Raw genomic sequence first — 11995 nt, 5'->3', positions numbered from 1 at the left:
CAAGTCTACAAGAACAATAAATAAATACATTTTAGACTATGTTCTAATACACAGAAAAGAGGCAGTGTGTAAAATTCTGTTGCACTCATTAGCAGACTAAGACAGAATACTTGTACACACTGCGGTAGCGGAGCATGTCGTGTTGTCTATCTGTCGTTGTGGGCAAGCGAGCTAGCGGCAATGGGCCAGCTGTTTCACAGAATGAGCGCATTACTTCCAGGGAGAGACTAGTGCAGGACTGGGAGGGGGAGTTCTTAGAAAAGGCCTCAATAATTACCTTCAGCCTACTGCACCCTGACACTTGCACACTGAGCACATACAATCAATGCAATCTCACCACAACAAACCACAGCCACACACACACTCACCAATTAAAAGGAAAGTGAACATAGAAACTATAAAAACAGAAGGTTACAGCACAAAACAAATAGAAACCCGTGGTCGCCGGCTTTCAAGAACGAGCTTCTCGGTAGGATTGACAGGGATTTTAAGTCAGTGCATGCTGGGAACTGGCAGGATGGCAAGAAGACTGGCAGTGTGCCCTATGCAGTTTGGCTGAAGGCATTTTTTTAATGGGCAACTGCTTATGGTGAAATCTCTAGCTCTACCTAGTGTGGTGTTATACCAAATGATCGTCTTTATTCCTGTCTTTCCACTATCCTTTCGGTTCATCCATCCTCTCCTTTCTTCTGTAAAATGCTAATCTGTGGCCTATAAAATAAAAAAGAATAGTGTGTTTACCAGTATACTATAAACATGTAATACTGCTGACTTGGCACCCATAGATAACAGGGTAATAGATTTGCCTACTAAGGTTGCATTAGTTTCATTTACAGGCTGCTTTTTGTATGGAATATGGAAAATTACAACAAATAATGGAGCGATGAGGCAGCTTTTCTTGGACAAAAGCTCACACATATTTTATATAATCAGAATTTTTATATGAAATTTCCTTTTTTTTTCTCCTCTCATGGGAATAATAATAAATTACCGTAGTTAAAACCTTCCACGAAAGACAAATGCCTGAGTACATCTTGCTCAATAGCAAATATATTCCACATTACTCATGTAAGCACACTGTAACAAGGACTCTGTCTAGGAACAAACATTCATGGAATGAACATTTATTACTTCCAAACATTTTCCCACATGTTTGTCAGACACTTGCAAACTTCACTGAAATTAAGCAAACAACAAAACAAATATTTTCATTCACACAAAATATAATTATACAGTCGTGGCCAAAAGTTTTGAGAATTACATAAATATTGGAAATTGGAAAAGTTGCTGCTTAAGTTTTTATAATAGCCATTTGCATATACTCTAGAATGTTATGAAGAGTGATCAGATGAATTGCATAGTCCTTCTTTGCCATGAAAATGAACTTAATCCCAAAAAATCCTTTCCGCTGCATTTCATTGCTGTCATTAAAGGACCTGCTGAGATCATTTCAGTAATCGTCTTGTTAACTCAGGTGAGAATGTTGACGAGCACAAAGCTGGAGATCATTATGTCAGGCTGATTGGGTTAGAATGGCAGACTTGACATGTTAAAAGGAGGGTGATGCTTGAAATCATTGTTCTTCCATTGTTAACCATGGTGACCTGCAAAGAAACGCGTGCAGCCATCATTGCGTTGCATAAAAATGGCTTCACAGGCAAGGATATTGTGGCTACTAAGATTGCACCTAAATCAACAATTTATAGGATCATCAAGAACTTCAAGGAAAGAGGTTCAATTCTTGTAAAGAAGGCTTCAGGGCGTCCAAGAAAGACCAGCAAGCGCCAGGATAGTCTCCTAAAGAGGATTCAGCTGCGGGATCGGAGTGCCACCAGTGCAGAGCTTGCTCAGGAATGGCAGCAGGCAGGTGTGAGCGCATCTGCACGCACAGTGAGGTGAAGACTTTTGGAAGATGGCCTGGTGTCAAGAAGGGCAGCAAAGAAGCCACTTCTCTCCAAAAAAAACATCAGGGACAGATTGATCTTCTGCAGAAAGTATAGTGAATGGACTGCTGAGGACTGGGGCAAAGTCATATTCTCCGATGAAGCCCCTTTCCGATTGTTTGGGGCATCTGGAAAAAGGCTTGTCCGGAGAAGAAAAGGTGAGCGCTACCATCAGTCCTGTGTCATGCCAACAGTAAAGCATCCTGACACCATTCATGTGTGGGGTTGCTTCTCATCTAAGGGAGTGGGCTCACTCACAATTCTGCCCAAAAACACAGCCATGAATAAAGAATGGTTCCAAAACACCCTTCAACATCAACTTCTTCCAACAATCCAACAACAGTTTGGTGAAGAACAATGCTTTTCCCAGTATGATGGAGCACCGTGCCATAAGGCAAAAGTGATAACTAAGTGGCTCGGGGGCCAGAATGTTGAAATTTTGGGTCCATGGCCTGGAAACTCCCCAGATCTTAATCCCATTGAGAACTTGTGGTCAATCCTCAAGAGGCGGGTGGACAAACACAAACCCACTAAGTCTGACAAACTCCAAGAAGTGATTATGAAAGAATGGGTTGCTATCAGTCAGGATTTGCCCCAGAAGTTGATTGAGAGCATGCCCAGTCGAATTGCAGAGGTCCTGAAAAAGAAGGGCCAACACTGCAAATACTGACTCTTTGCATAAATGTCATGTAATTGTCGATAAAAGCCTTTGAAATGTATTAAGTGCTTGTAATTATATTTCAGTACATCACAGAAACAACTGAAACAAAGATCTAAAAGCAGTTTAGCAGCAAACTTAATAAAACTAATATTTATGTAATTCTCAAAACTTTTGGCCACGACTGTTCATACTGTAATACACACACATAAAAATATTCATTTATATGTACATAAAATTACTTTTTCTTATATTTTAAAAAATGTTATATATATATATATATAAAAGAGTTTTTATTATTAAATATTATATTTAGTAGTACTGTTATTAATATAATGTAATTTTTTTAACAAATGTAAATAGAAATTATATATATATATATATATAGAAAAAATAAATAAAAATAATATTATATATGACTAAATTTTCATTATAAAAATGTATGTGATACTTAACTACTTTTAAGATTTTCCATGATTTGAAATCACAGTTTTTATGTTTTTTTTCCTCTCTCTCTCTTATTTGCTATTTAGTATTTCCATATTACTCATACTCACACTGTAACACGGACTCCTGTCTAGGAAGAAACATTCATGGAATGCAAATATACATTTGACAGGCATTTGTAGCAAAACTCAACAAAACAAAGGTAGGTCATGTTAGCAGAAGAACCTGACCTGTTGGTGAGGTCACAGCGGGTTTCCAGATAAAGCAACCCCAGCCTCCTCTCCTCTATCAGCTGCTGAATGACTGGAGGATGGCATGGGGCGACCTCGAGGTAAACACGCCTGGGGCAGACAAAAGCATTTCAAAGCGAAAAGATTGAGTGGAGGAGACATTTTACCAAGTAAACAATCTCGTAAGGCATTAATCATGAAGAATACTATGTCTGAGATGGAAAATCTGAAAGCTAATGCTAGGATATATAACCCCATTCAATAGAGGTTCTCAAAGGACATGAACGGACAGCATGTGCCATTTCTTCGAAAGAACCAAGTCTTAAGTGGACACATAAGACACCCAAGGAAATCTGAAACCCTATATAGACCATCTGACGTTCAAGGACTAGAAGAATGACACGTGCAATGCACTCAGGCCAATCTGAGTTTATCACTCATCTGTTTGCTGAAATGCTTATTAAATTTGTCATTTTACGGCTATGGAATATGATCACTTTACACAAGACAGGTTTTGCAACTCATCACCAAAGACACAATTTGTTATTGTGTATGCATGTGTGTATGTGTATGTCTTGGGAGTGATGAGGGTGGGATGAGCACTGGGAGAATGCTCTAGTCCCTGGAATACTGTTATCTACTGAACTACAGAGAACTGTGTAGCACTCGATTCCCTGAAGCATTTAAGATATGCTGGGAAAGCTTCTTAGCGCGATTATACCATACTATTTATACAGCATTCGGCTAAAAGGCCACACACACAAGAATATTCAAAGTGAACCAGTCTCTCTGCCAGACCACAAATGATGGTTTTAGACAAACACACACTTCTTACCCTCACTGAGTTGAGAGCTTCGAGCTCAGAGACAGAATTGGGCAAATCACAGACAGCCCGTCCAAACCCCCTTCCAATGCACTGTGGTCTTCAAACCTGCAAGGGAAGAGGTGGGGACGGTTAAAAGGTTACTTGAGACGTTCTCAAACAGGCATGTTTAACAAAGGTTAAAGAACATTTTGAGCATGTTGGCCTAACCTGAGTATCTCTGTTTGTAAAGTGTCCATGTCCTGACTGAGCAAGAAGGGAGGGCTGCTGACTTGAAAGCATTTGCTCAGTATCGCATTTGCGTCTGGTAATACAAAACACATTTTTATTCTTTCGTTGTCAAATGCAAAACGAGTATTTGCACTGGACATTAAAAGCTTGTACATTAAATAACAATACTGACCAGATAAGAAAAGAATTATACGAATGTAAAATGTAGTTTCTGGGATATGTTCAGGAGTTGTGCATATATATAGATATATATACACTACCGTTACAGTTTGAGGTCAAAGTGATTTGAATTAATATTCAGCAGGGATGTATTTTATTGATCAAACAGAATTTATAATGTTACAAAAGGTTTCTATTTCAAAAATGCAACAGAGCAGCATGTATTATGGCTTCCAAAAAAATATTATGCAACACATCTGATTTCAATATTAAAAATAATAACAAATGTTTCTTGAGCACCACCAAACCAGCATATTAGAATGATTTCTGAAGGATCATGTGAAACTGAAGACTGGAGTAATGGCTATCAAAAATTCTGTTTTGACATCACAAAAAAAAAAAAAATCAATTAAATGACAAGTTGTTTCAATTGTAAAAATATTTCACAATATTACTGTTTTTACTATATATTTTTTGTATGAAATAAATACTTCCCTGGTGCGCATAACAGACTTCTTAAAAGCACTACTTAAATTTTGAACAGCACTGTGCATGTGCACGTATATTTTATATACAATTTAAACTGTATCAGGTGCTATTTATATGTACATACAGTAGTAAGACAGTATTTGATTTTCTCATGTATGTGTACTGTACTCACACATACAGCATATGACGTATACAATTGGCTGTCAAAACATATATTAGTGTCAATGAACCATGAATAAGCCTGAAAAGCCTCCATTTATGCCTGCTAGCTCAATAAACACAACTCTTGGTACCCAAAACAACACTTACTTTTTAACGTAACATTTCTGCAGAAGCACCTGTATTTACGTGGTCAGTGAAGTGCAGCATTTAAAGAGCAAACAAGTTCATCTCAGAATCTAATAATAGTAATGTGGGTAGGCCACAGACAGTTAAAAATCTGATGTTTAGCATTCAGGCAGGCTTTTTAAGTTTTTAAGTGTTTTTAATGCCATCTAGTGGGAAGAGAGGCACAAGCTTTAACAGGAAAAGCCCAATAAATCCCTGGAATTAGCAGAACATTTCCATGTCAGTACCTTAGAGGCCCTTCTAGGATTTGGGCTGAACCGTCTGGCTCGATCTGTCAAATTCTCGATTATCTACCAGCGCTCAAGTCAAGCTAATGCTAAATCAATTATGAATGTTATGATAAGGCCCCACAATGAATCTCTGAACTCTTTTTAAAGTTTCTTCACGGATCGTGGGTGGAAATTTTCTGTCATGTATTGGAATATGGACAATGGAGCTTATTATTGGCATTTGAGAGCATGATGAAATTTAGCCACAATATTTAGTAAATAAACATACAAGGAACGTGGGATGTATTTTGAATGACTGACATTCAAGTTTTACAGAATCCGTGGAGCTTTCTGTGGAATTCTGAAGCTGTGGATTACGTGCAGGTCTGCTTGTGACTAATGCGCTTTTCACTTCGGCCAATCATAACAAACAGAGAGAAAATCAAGGAAAAGGGACAATCAAAGATGCCAGTCACTCCCTCACGCTGCAGATCCTCTCTATATACTTAACAGAGTCCAACAAAGGATCAAAATTACATGTGCAAAACACATTTAGTTTTGACTTGGATTTAATCTCCCTATGGCTTTCTTAAAGAGAAAGAGAGAGAGAAAAAAAGGACACTTTCCCTAAGAAATATTCCATTCCGTCAGCTTTCGTCAAATGAACCTTAACCTTTGTTTATTCAAATCTGTCAGGCTAGATTCAAGATCAAGACGAACACACAAACAGTCAGCACATTCTGTTTAGAAAGGCTAACTGAATCCAGATGATTGAACAGTTTAGCAATACACTTTCGGTGTGTGTTCCATCTAAATTCATTTTCATTTGGATCTTAAAAATTACATCTTATGGTTATACTCGTTTAATTCAATTTCATGACGATTAAGTAGGTAACAGATCTCGATAGCTTATTCCTGAGAACCATTTTATAACCATTTCTAAAGGAAATACTCAATGTGGTGACATAAATGTTATTTTCTGTTTAGAGCCACAACCGTCCATGTGAAAGCACAACATCAGCCTGAAGCCTTGATTTTTAGAATTACATTATTACACATTATTATTATGTGAATAGTAACATATATTATGTATCTGCATTATGTTACTGATAAGCTTGCAATAAAACATTCCTGTGACATTTGTGTGTAAAAGCTGTTAACAATTAATCACCAGATAACAGTCAGGGACGGAAAATAGGCAAGTTGACCAGAAATGACGTTTGTTGTGTGCTGCTGACCAAAAATGGACACTTTCGCAGGAAGTCAGTCTCACAATAATAATTAACTGTTATGACTATAGTCATTGCTGAGTGGGATTTTCTGTGTCATTTGAATCACTCTTACCCTTAAAGCACATATAAATGGTGAAAATCTAGTCTGTCCTGCAGACCCAGTCTGGAACAAACAAAAGAGGACGATGACACATATGGAAGACTTAAAATAGTAAATCATCACGTCATTAAGATCCAAATATAGAAGCTTCATATAGTCAAAGGTGCTGGTGGTCACCTGTTTGCATTTTCCGTTGTAAGACATACTGCTGTCTGGCTTTGATACAAAGCAAATACCCTGAGCTTAAAGAATCGTGGGTAAAGATGTTAAAGATGACACATTACTTGGAAGAGCAAGATAAATAATTAGAAACAAAGACGGCGAGTGCAAACCTGTGGAATGCTGTGTAGTAAACTAAGAGAGATGGCTCCAGATATCATAAATCAGTCGTGTGCGATTCCTCCTGCATCAAGCGGAGTTCCTTGTGAACCAGACTAACCAGCTCCTACACGCACACAAACTAGCGGGTCCAAATGGAAATACATGTTTTCAAACACACAGCCTGTGTTTATCCAAAAAGTCACGTCCATCTCAAGTCCACTCTCAGTTTTTTTTTTTTTTTTTGCGATATTCAGACATGTGCTAACTAGGACACTGAAGTTTTTCACCTCTGTTTCACTATCTTCTGGTGTTTTTGCAAATTGTCAGCTTCTTTTTCACGAATCAGCTAACTAAATAATATCAGTCCCATATCTAGAGTAAAATGGTTTTGTTTTGTGAATTTAAGGAAATATCGTATTGAACGTGTCAATTCATTCATTCAGTTTTGTTTACATCTCATTGTTCCTTTATTTACTTCGTACAATCTTGTGGTAGCAATCTTTTATTTGCTAACATTAGTTAACTACATCAGTTAAAGTGAACAAAAATATTATGTTAGTGCTAATATTATTTAAGCTGGCATTAACTAACTAACCAACATCTGTATTTTTGAAAACTGTAACTAAAGTTTTGTTTAATGCTAGTTCAAGCAGAAACTAACCTCATCTCATGTGGCCTTATTGTAAAGTGTTACCAATTTTTCATTTTATTATTTGCACATATGCATTAGTGCAACATACCGGTTGAAACACTAGTTTGTCCTTCGCTAGACATTAATAACAAATGATCAGTGGGTGGAAGTTAAAAGTCCTTGGAAATGGTTTAGTGTTAATCTAAAGAGAGTAAATGGATGACAAATAACATTTTGAAGAACTAAATTCAAAACAACTTTAATGAAGTTCTGTGAAGGCCTTCGCGTGTGTGTACAGGGCCTTAATCATTAAAAACAGTAAAGTTGTAATGAAACGTAGTACCTTGTGAGGCATTTAGAGCATAATTCCCAGACTTTTTCTCTCTCCCTGTCAGTGAGAGTGTCCAGCTTTTAACAAAGACAGACAAGGACACAGTGTCATGGAAAGGGAAACAGGCATTCCTTTGATTTTGTAAAGAGGAAGGAATGGGAGCGAATTAAAAAAGTAACTTTATTTATTTATTTAAATTCCTGCACACTTTTTTAGTTATACAACAGATTTTTAGTAAATAGCATTATAGCATAGCATTACATTTAGATGACACTTTTATCCAAAGCGACTTACAATTGCTATATACACTCACATATATATATATATATATATATATATATATATATATGTGTGTGTCAGAGGTTGCACGCCTCTGGAGCAACTAGGGGTTAAGTGTCTTAGACTATAGACTATAGGGGACTATAGGGGACATAAGACTAAAACTCACTGAAACTCTCAGTTTTTTCGCCTAGTACATGAGATATTATGTACTGGCTTGAGAGACCGGGCTCTGAAATGCCGTGCAGTGTGAAGTGTTGGGCCCACAGTCTGATCGCCTTCTCTGCTGTGACACTGCAGTCTGCTGAAGGAGCAACAGCGCCCTCTGCTGCACTTGACCACAGCCACACCCTGATTTGCTGATTTGATTAGAGCTATTGTATTTTAAATACATAAGGGTTTCAAAACGTACTCTGTGTTTTGACACTCCACTCTGTCTGTGCATGAATTGATTGAGAATCCAAATTGTCTGGAACATGATCGTTCTGTACTGTAAGCTAATCGAGCTAACAATCAGCGCTGAGCTGCTACATTCGTGGAAGAGCTGTCCGATGAAATTATGTAACTTGCATGTTTTAGCTTTTTGATCCAAGTAACATCAGACGCCGTGTGCCACTAATGTCCGAATCGATCTTATGAGTCTGTCGGATCATTTGAATCAATTCAACGAACCGGAGCGGCCTTGTTATTTCACTCATTAATTAAATTGATGCTTTTCAGTTTACAAAACTCTTTCGTCATGTGTCCTGGAAACCGGTTATCATCACAGACGCCAATTCTCAACGAGTAGACAAAAAACCGAAGAGTAAAAGATTTTTTCTAGAAGAATTACGCTAGACTATTAACAGGTGCTTTTTTGGTCGACACGTTTGAAGCACGAATAAACCTCATTCCCCTTCACGTCTGGTACAGTAGTTTAAATCACGTTTTATATGGGTTGTTATACCATAAATTGCACATACTTCAACAAGACAGCTTGCTTTATTAAGATTAAGATTTAATAGGCAAATGAAACTTACATGCTAATAATAATATATGAAATAAGGGCACACTGACTTATTCACTATCACGAGAAAGCTCAGACCTGTCCGTTTCATAATGAGCTGATAGTAGCTGTTTGATGGGGCGAAAAAATACTTTAATGAACAACATTATGTCACTAAAAATACTTCATTGGAATGGATGTCAGGTTCCACTGCAATGACGTAAAAGTATACAGTAAACGAATTATTGCTTGAACTAGTGCTTTGAAATGAACAAATGAACCGATTCGTGTACATGAAGCGGACTTCCTGTCACTAGTGCGCATCAATGCTCTTACAGATTTCAAAATAAAAGCCATAATAGAATAACGCGGCAACCAAACGAAAGGCACATAACGTTTCAATGAAAACGCTGTTTTGTCTGTTATATTTATGCTACACGCTTCAATTAAATGTGTTAAACTGAATATCATTTCACGCTATCCCCTCAACTGAGATCTGAAATGACCACTAGAGAGCGCAAGTGCATTATTACTTCATGTTTAAAAGTGCTACGTATTTTGGTTTTAATTACATTATAATTTAGCTCAAACTGAAAACCACTTAAAGTCCATGAATTCTTACTTAAGGTGCAGCAGGTCTAAAGACCCCTTTCGATTGTTTTGCGTGTGCAATATGATAAAAACAATACTGATGTAATAATATGATTTTTGAATTACTTGAAATTCCGTGACGCATCTTTGACCCGAATGTGCCTCTTTTCCTGATTAATTTCATTTACTTGCGTAATAACTTCCAGATAACAACTTATTATTTGGCTATTAGTAATTGTTTATATACATCTTAGAGCTTAGATTTTATTTCATGCACATTGTCCAGTATTGTGACAACACAAACTTCAAAGATAGAGCATCTGAAAGGACTTGTTGTTTGCAGTCTGAGTTAGAGAAGAGAACTGCAGAGATCACGTGAGGAGAGACGGGGATGGAGGACTGGTGCTGTCAGACAGATGGGACTGATTGTTATTGTGTGCTGCAGGGGTTACAGTGTGTGTAGCCTCAGTCTATCTGTGAGCAGCACTACACATGATTTAAACTGTAAGTCCTGTGTTTCCCCTGAAACACTGTCTGTCAGAATGTCTCTCCTTATATGAACAAAGAGGAATGAGGCAATAAATATGAGATTGAGAGAAGTGTAGAAGTAATAGAAAGAGGACAGAAAATGAAAATAAAGGGGGTTAAAGAACAATATCAAAGGAAGGAAAATGTTTCAAACTATTAAAAAGAAAAAAGATGTAGCGAGAAAAAAACATGTAGCTTTTTATACACTTTTTTTGGTCCTTAAAGCAAATCTGTGATAATAGCTCACAGTGTGTGTGTGTGTGTGTGTGTGTGTGTGTGTGTGTGTGTGTGTGTGTGTGTGTGTAATTAAGGGAAACTGGTAATGTCTGCCAGGAAAAGTAACACTGCACTGGTTTCATGGCCTGTGATACTCTACAATTAAACTCAGACAATTAACCATTTAAAGAACTACCACAAATGTTACTCTTTGTTAGACCTAAGTTACCATCATGGAGTTAATCATAACCTTAACCAGTGTGCAAAGTATTTTAAAGCAGGTGTTTTTTTTTTTTTTTTGATGGCAAGGGTCCCAAAATATGATGATTTACTGGCAAGAGATCACCTTTCTTAAAAAAATTTAGTTTTTTTTAATGCATTAAAGACCCATTTATACTGTGAGAAAAAACCATGGTATTAAAAAGACAACATGTTGTTTGCGAAATTAAATAGGCCTAATTGTTTTTATTTTTATATTGTTACTGTACTGGAGCCTATGCAACATTTTAAATATTATGCATATAAAAATACTGATTTTGTTTTTCTGACCCATATTACACTAATGTAAATAAAATTTAATCAATCCAATTCAGTGTACATTTATTTGCAATGTATTGTTCCAGAGCTGTTGGCAGCTATTAAATTTGACAGTCCAAAAAATACATTTGGTTTTTAAATATTTAGTAAAATCTTGTAAACATACTGTGTTGGTTATGGCATATCAGTTTGAATATATGCCATATTTGATACTGTGGGCATCACTAACTTGCCTCCAACACATCTCTCTTTCTATCTATCAATCTTCCTCTCGTGCTTTTTTTCTTTCTCACTTTCCTTCTATCTGTCACACTAACTAACCTAGACCAACTACATCTATGTAGATAAAATGCATAATGCAGTATCCTGGTAGGGTCTTGTGAGCAGAAAGTGTTTAACGTGCTGTAAACAGAATACTGCTTTTTGTTTAGATAAAAAAAAACATGTTTTATGCAGACATGCATAAAAATGGTATTATATTTAAAACAAATGACCTATCCCATTATTTTAATGTTCCTTTTTTTTTTAGAAAGGAAGAGTTGGAGTTTGAAAAATGACAGTCTGAAATTGACCAAAGACATTTCCAGATGCCATTTCCCCATCCTCCTAATAAAACAAGTGGCATAACACCAAAAGGAAAAGATAGTGTTAGTTCTTTTACATCATTATTTACATTTATGTAAATTCCAGAATGTTAAACTGATTTT

General features: G+C 36.7%; 1 long non-coding RNA gene and 1 pseudogene across 1 annotated transcript; both read right to left on the bottom strand.

Moving 5' to 3' along the window:
- Positions 1–165: 165 nt before the first annotated feature.
- On the bottom strand, positions 166–4874 carry LOC132160941 (MTRF1L release factor glutamine methyltransferase-like; annotated as a pseudogene).
- A 67-nt stretch (positions 4875–4941) lies between these two features.
- On the bottom strand, positions 4942–7481 carry LOC132160942 (uncharacterized). Its single transcript, XR_009438087.1, has 3 exons — positions 7202–7481; positions 7047–7111; positions 4942–6932 (listed from the first exon to the last, which is right to left on the bottom strand). It is a non-coding gene; the product is annotated as an uncharacterized LOC132160942 (long non-coding RNA).
- Between the last annotated feature and the right edge of the window lie 4514 nt (positions 7482–11995).

Source organism: Carassius carassius, chromosome 17 (assembly GCF_963082965.1).
Source record: "Carassius carassius chromosome 17, fCarCar2.1, whole genome shotgun sequence".
In the NCBI taxonomy this organism is placed as follows: Eukaryota; Metazoa; Chordata; class Actinopteri; order Cypriniformes; family Cyprinidae; genus Carassius; species Carassius carassius.
Note: the sequence above shows the minus strand (reverse complement) of the source record. Positions and strands in the feature narration are given on the sequence as shown.